The sequence below is a fragment of the Uloborus diversus genome, unplaced genomic scaffold, assembly GCF_026930045.1.
Source record: "Uloborus diversus isolate 005 unplaced genomic scaffold, Udiv.v.3.1 scaffold_11, whole genome shotgun sequence".
Lineage (NCBI taxonomy): Eukaryota > Metazoa > Arthropoda > Arachnida > Araneae > Uloboridae > Uloborus > Uloborus diversus.
Window position 1 is genome coordinate 246,654 of NW_026557765.1, and position 7,208 is coordinate 253,861.

The following is a 7,208-nucleotide window of genomic DNA, read 5'->3' on the forward strand; positions in this document are numbered from 1 at the left end:
GGAGTTATGGAGCCCCTAGAATTGTTTTCAAAATTGAAGTTCTAAAATCTGCCTGAAGGAAAATAAATCTTCATATAATCCGCAAAAATGATACAAAAACATGAAGTTTTGATTTAACATACAATTTTAGTAACAAAATTAAAAAGGTGAACAATTTATAAAAGGTATATTCAAAACTAATATAAAAAATAATCTAAAAATTTTGATTTCTTCTCTAAATAGTTCACTTGGAATGACTTAAAAACATTCAAGCAACGTAAAAAAAACAACGCACAGGCCCGGTAGCAGAAACTGCGAGACGTGCGTCGCAGATTTTTCAGCGGCCTGCAGACAATTTTACTATAGAACAAAAAGAAAGAAAGAATAAATAAATGAAATTAAAAAAAAAAGAAATACAACTTGGCATAGTTCCTTTAGAGATCATTTTTTGACCGGAACGTCGATGGATGCTTTCAGCATATCAGCTAGAAACATAGTCGCCATATTTGGTCATTCACAAGATCAAAGTAGATAAGATGCTTAAGTGCCCAAGTTTTCAAAAACGAAGCAGAATTGGATGTTTTATTTAACAGCAAACTAATGAAAATAACTAAAATGTGCAGCAAATCGTTTAATTTTTATTTTTTAAAGTAATTTTTTTGAGAAATGAAAAGTTTTAGATTTAAAATTTCACGTTATCCTCATTGCTTTGGACGCAAAAGCGCTAAAAACTTTTCAACTAAAGTGTAATCACATGAAGATTTTTATTTTTTAATTATTTTTTTGCAACAAATTCAGAAGTTTATATCTTAATTTTCGGCGTAGCCGCCATGTTTGATCATTCCCAAGATGTTGGTACACAAGACTTGGTAAGTGCCTACGTTTTCATAAACATAACTGGATGTTTTTTGCAATGCAAACTGTTGTAAATTATGCAAAATGTGCCATTTTTTCGGATAATTCTTAATTATTGTCTTTAAAAATGCAAAATTTTATATTCAGAATGTTATCTTATCTTCATTGCTTTAGAGGCTAACATGCTAAAAATTGACTACTTCATCTAAGTTGTAGTTTTTTAAGGATTTTGAATTTTTTTCTACTTTTATGTTACAAATTCAAAAATCTATTTAGAATCATGCATTTTTCGCGTTGACGCCATGTTTGGTCATTTGCAAGATGGAAATAGTCGAGACTATTACTTTCCTAAGTTTCCAAAAATATAATTTGATGTTTACCTCAATACAAACTATTGAAGATTCCATATAATGTACAGTAAATCATGTTTCTTTTTAAATGATTTTCATAAAAAATGTGAATTATTACCTGCACACTTGTATTTGCTTTGGAAGCTTTGCTACAAACTGAAACATTCATCTAAAATGCAGTTTCCTGCCAATTTCTCATTTACTAATTTATTTATTGATTCATTTTCAGAAAAAAAATTCAAAAACCTATTTTAACTTAAATTTTCCACATTTAAATAAATATGTGTTGAATAACTGCTTTTCATAGTGCGCAGAGTTCTATTTATTTTTATGAAAGTAGTGAAAAAACTGTCCCCTTTCCCTTTTTTTATACTTTAAAACGCGGCGACAGTGGTGGCCACTAAGTTTTTCAGGTCTAGTGGCCACTGGCTAGTTGGAAAATTTCTGAGTCTTGACCTTTGCTTGTGTATTTTATGAAAACTTAAAATAATTAAAACTGATGATAATGCTGCAGATTATTTTCAACTGCCCGAAATAGTGTCGCAGACTGGTTAGAAAGTTTCTGCTACTGGGCGCACAGGCAGGGTCTTGGCAAATCCTGGTAAATGTATTGGGGTTCAATGCATTGGTCAGTCTTGCATAACATAGACGAACACACGAACAGCGTTCGCAGAAAAGTTTTGGCTCTGCAGAAATCTTTTTTCAACTGCTAACATTATGATTTTTTTTAAAGGGAATGTCAAAAATAATCCCAGTTTATTTCTATTAAATCCTTTCTCCAAAAGCCTTTCAAAGCACATGTGTGAAAAAAAAGTAATGTTTTTGGCAGTTTTCTTCAGTTGGTGAAAAATAAGCACAAACTATATATGTTATAGCAAAAAAAAAAAAAATCAAAGTGTTTTTTTTTTTTTTTGTCTCTTTCATATTTGAATATAAATTTAATTCCTTATTCAAGGGTGAGTTAGGCAAAATAATTATTTGCAGAAAATTTTCCAGTTAGGATTTATGTTCGCAGAAAGCTTTTCATTTCATCTAAGTCTGGCTTTGGTGTTAAGGAAAATAAAACACACACAATTCGCGGCAGCATATAATTCAAACCTGAAATATTTTACTTTTTAAATTTTTGATTTAAACCAAATTTAATGAAGATGGGATAGTAGTACAGTAGACCTTCGTTTTACGCGGGGGTTACGTTCCAAGCAAATGCCGCGTAAATTGAGACCCAATAGTAGTGTTAAAATAGGGGTTAGGTTTCGTAGATAAAAAAATACTTCATTCTAGTGATGACTATTTGTATAATAAGTTTAATGTGTACTTATATTGATTTTTATGCATAACATGTATAAAGAAAACATAAACTAATTTTGTATTTTGTTTAAAAAGAGGAGATGGCTATGATAGTCTTTTGGCAGTCATTAAGAATTTTCTCTGTAACTCATTGCAGAGTTTTAATGCATCCATGGCCACTTGCGTCATTTCCATGACAGAATCTTCCTTCTCTAGCAAATCAGAAAGATCATTTCTATCGTCCAGGAATGGCTCAAAATTTTCAATGTGATCGTTTTTAGTTGTGCGTCACCGACATCAGTATCCTTGTAGGTTTGTGCCTCCTTTATCACTTCCAAAAGCTCTTCTTCCCATGAGTTCTGACCTGTGTGAGTTAAAAAGCTTCAATTCTGGAAAGATCTCTGGAACCAATCACATAAAATGTCTCCAAGGGCCCAAGTTCGGTTATTAGCATGCCAAAATACAGTTTATTACGTGTAATCTGCATTCTTTAGGAGTTTGGATTTTAAACAGAGGAAAATGTTATCTGTTTGCATTGCCGCATTCGCGTAAAACTGAAACTCATCCGCGTAAAATAAAATAAAGGTGTCAAATCTTAAACCGCATATAATCGAAACGACGTAAAATAAACCCGCATAAAACGAAGGTCTACTGCAGTGCTTCTCAACCTTTTTTACTTTGCGGCACACTTAAGAAATTTCTAGATCAACGGGGCACACTGAACTTAATTTTGTAATGGTAGTATAGAAATGTTTTTATCATTCACTGATAAAAAGACGGGGGGGGGGGGGGACCTTTCTCATATGAATAAAACAATTATAACAAACGTAGTGTATTTAAATTTATTTAGAAAGCAGAAATATTTCGAATATATTGAGGTTGATAATAAACAACAAAACTATAGCTATTTACAGAAAATTATGCTTCATATGTTTAAAAGCATTTCTGTCAAACATGTCATTAAAGTGCACACTGCGGCTAAACAATTTATCAAATAATGTTTCAAAAAAGAAGCAAGCAAGAAATTAAAACCATGCACCTAACTTCCGTTTGACACTAATTTTTGCAAAGACGTTTGATGTTCGGCTCTATGCGGGAAAGAACTACACGAAGTTCTTGATCCAGCCTCTTTAGAGGTGATCTCTTACTGTTTTTTATAAGTGCGAGGGCTAAGAGGAAGAGTTCGCAAAGATATGTAATTGAGAATGGTAGCAGCACATCAATAGCAAGACAAAAGATAGTGGGATACTCATTTTGAACCAGCAAACAAAATTCTTCCAGATTCACTTCGTTCAACTTAAGTTTAAGAGTACTGTCTCTCTGAGGTCCATAAATTCTTCTTGAGCCTTCAAAGGCCCTGTTTGTGCAGCTGGATTCAACCCAGCGTCAACCCGGATTCGCGGAATAAGGCCGTTTTATGCATCCAACCCGGCTTCAAGCCGCGTTCAATGCAGGAGGGAATTCCCTCCACCTACATTGAAAGATTATTGGCGGATGTTTCCCACAAGAAGTACAATTACAAGTAATTACTAGGGATGAAGTTCTGTATATTTGTTTCGTTAATAAAAATTTTATTTTTAAATGAAATTGAAAACCAAAATAAAATAAATTAATTAAAATAAATCAATTTGAAACAATTTTTTCAGAAAAAAAAGGATAATAAAAGCATATTTCGGAACAGTTGTGAAAATTTTGGAGGGGATTGGAACCCTAAAAACCCACCCCTTAAGTGCGGCCATGATATTGACAATCACAAAAGGCAAAAATTTTAATTTAGAAATGTATTTAAAAGATCCAGACATATTTTTACGCAATTTACTGATTAATGCTAGTTCTCACAATGCTGATCCCCAGTCAAAATTAATAAAAGCTATTGCATTTGTCACAAGCTATTTTTGATTAAATTTATGAAATTCAAGTAATAAATTAAAAGGATGAAATAATAGGATTCATTATTGCAATATAATATGATTCACAGTGTAGTCGTCATAAGTAATTAACCCATTATGCCCCAAATTATTTTCAGAAAAAGCAATATGTTTTTTAATGCTCAATCTAACTATAAAAAAGACAAACACACACAAAAAAAAAGATATTGTACAATATTTTGATGGGAACGTAAGCGGATGGACTAATGGGAACGTAAAAAAGAATCCACGATTTGACAAAAACGGGTCTTCCCATCAACCCGGCTGCAATCTCCCTTTTATCCACCTTCCGCTTGAACCCGGGCTGAAGCCGGAGTGTGCATAAACAGGGCCAAAGAAAGGTCTTTAGCCTGATGCATCCCCAGATGAAGAGAATGGATCACGAATTCAGTCATACTGTTCCATGGTAATATTCTTAAAATAGTGCTTTAACTTGTCCTGAAGTATGACTAAATGTTTTGCCACCACATTCAGCAGCTTTTCTTCCATCCCATTTTCTTCACATACCATGCTGACGGTCCGTTTGAACATGTTCAATGAGCCACGAACTACTTCTTCTCTCCACAGCTGAATTTTTGATTTGAACCCGTTTATAGCTTGTTCATACATATAACCCAAATTCTCTCCTTGTCCTTGCATTTTCCGATTCAATTCGTTAAGGTTTTCAAAAATGTCAGCCATGTACGCTAGTTTTGCCAGCCAATATTTGTCTTGCAACAAACTGGCGTACTGCAATTTCGTTTTTTAAAATCAAAAACTGTCGTAACTCCGTCCCTCAAATCAAAAATTCTTGATAGTGCCTCACCACGTGAAAGCTAGAGAATCTCTATATGAAGAAGTAGGGGGTGGTGATCTGCCCTCATTTCTTTACAAAATACGGAGAAAAGGCAAGAACTACGCGGTCTCAATTTTTTTAAATTCACGATTTTCACGACTTCAGCCAAAGCTGACTTCAGGCTTATCCGGTAAATTCTGCCATGATAACTTCATGATGGAGGAAACAATATATGGTTTTAGTTTCTATTTTACTAAGTCTCAGAACCGAGCTTTGCGAAACTACGATAAAAGGAAATTAGTATCGGAACTGGAAAAGAGGGAAACAAAAGCTAAAGCTGGGGGTAAAATTCCTGGGGAAGGGGATGATACTCCCGTTTGCGAAAGATTTAGAAAATTTTCTGTATTATTTGTTGATTTCGTGGAAATTAAAATCTGTTTTCAAAAACTGAAAGCAATAGGATCACAAGAAGTTTAACAGAAGTGAGGCATCAAATCCCCCCTCTCCCCTTGTCGGGTATGTCCCTTTGCACATGATCGACAGGGTGAATTTAGAAGTTACAGAACGATCGAACGCTATTCGGTCGTAACTTCAAGGCTCATTCTTTTTATATAACTACGAAAATACGGCGGCACACCGGGTTCCTTGTTGCGGCGCACCAGTGTGCCGCGGCACACCGGTTGCGAAGCCCTGGTCTACTGTACACAACAAATAGAGAAAAATACAAACTTTCCACTAATTAATACTAGTGATTTTCCTCAGCTCTATGCTTTTAATGTAAAAAAAGCTGCAAAAAATGCCTTGATGTATACATGGAGATCAAATTATGCTACAGCTTGCATTGTCGAAGATAGTTTTCATGTGAGAAACCAAAATCAACAAAATATTTACATGAAAAAAAGCACTGGAATGTTTTAAACTTACTGTCTGTGCACACATTATTTTATGCTGCTATTTCAAAAAAAAAAAAAAACAATCGAGGGCAATAATCCCCTTCCAAAAAAAAAAACTCCCTCTGCCTTCTGTAATTGACATTACACTCCCCCCCCCCTCCCAGAACATTCCAATCCGTACAAGACACTTAAAAGAAGTAAACTGCAATAGCCTGCTATTGTAGAGATGAGAAGAGCAATGACTTTGTAACAAAGGAAACAAACAAATTACAAAATTACACGAAAAGAGGCTACAAGACTTACTAAATACAAACATCTTGAAAAGGTCAGTGCTGTTACGTTTTCAATTTAATTCTTTATCAATTCCTAACAAGTAAACCAATTAGAATCACACAAATATTACATAATTTTAAACATAAAACAAAGGAATAAAAAGGAAATTTTCTGTTTTCATAATCATTAGTAACAAGAGATGGTTTGAATCTGCATCGAATTTCCCAATGAAAAACCAGTGTAGCATGAAATAGGCTTATCATTATTCAGCAGAGTTATTAATGCTAAAAATTTTTATGAAAGGGTATAAAAATGAACAATAATTACGTCACGTATTGAAACACAAAACAGATAATAACATACCTTTTTCCACTTGGAATTTGCTTGGGTAGATTTATTTTTCTTTCACTTTTGTTTGCAGAAAAAAATATCCTATTCCTATTCAGAGTCACAACTGACGCAACTGACTACAACTATATTTATGTCGAGGACTGCATACTAAGTGCCTTGCCTCCATTATTTTATCTACCGACAGATGGCAGCACCATCACCGGATAGAACAGTTAATGAGAATTTAGAACTAGTCCACGAGCTAATGGCTACCTGGTGCTGGCACCCCCAGAGGTATCGTTTCACTTGGAGGACATTGAGACCACGAGCATATTTAACGTCGCCCAGTCCCCTTTAATGACGGCGGTGGGTCTTCGACTATCGAGGTTCGAACCCAGGACCCTCCGGCCCCGAATCCGACACTCTACCGATCGGGCTACCACGGCCGCAGAATAATAGTGTGTAATAGTTTTTATTTTTCTTAAATTCAAAGTTAAAACCAATTTGCTAATTGTAGGATTATATTAAGTGCTAAAAA

The 7,208-nt window shown here is 34.4% G+C and overlaps 1 protein-coding gene across 2 annotated transcripts in view; it reads right to left on the reverse strand.

Moving 5' to 3' along the window:
• LOC129232193 (serine/threonine-protein phosphatase 6 regulatory ankyrin repeat subunit A-like) overlaps nucleotides 1-6,786 on the reverse strand; it is a 51,726-nt gene extending 44,940 nt beyond the window's left edge. The window contains exon 1 of one of the 2 annotated variants that reach the window (XM_054866434.1): nucleotides 6,704-6,786. The gene's annotated coding sequence lies outside the window, so the exon portion shown is untranslated. Of the gene's footprint in view, nucleotides 1-6,370; nucleotides 6,621-6,703 lie in introns of those variants that run through there. The other variant, XM_054866433.1, reaches the window with a different exon arrangement.
• Between the last annotated feature and the right edge of the window lie 422 nt (nucleotides 6,787-7,208).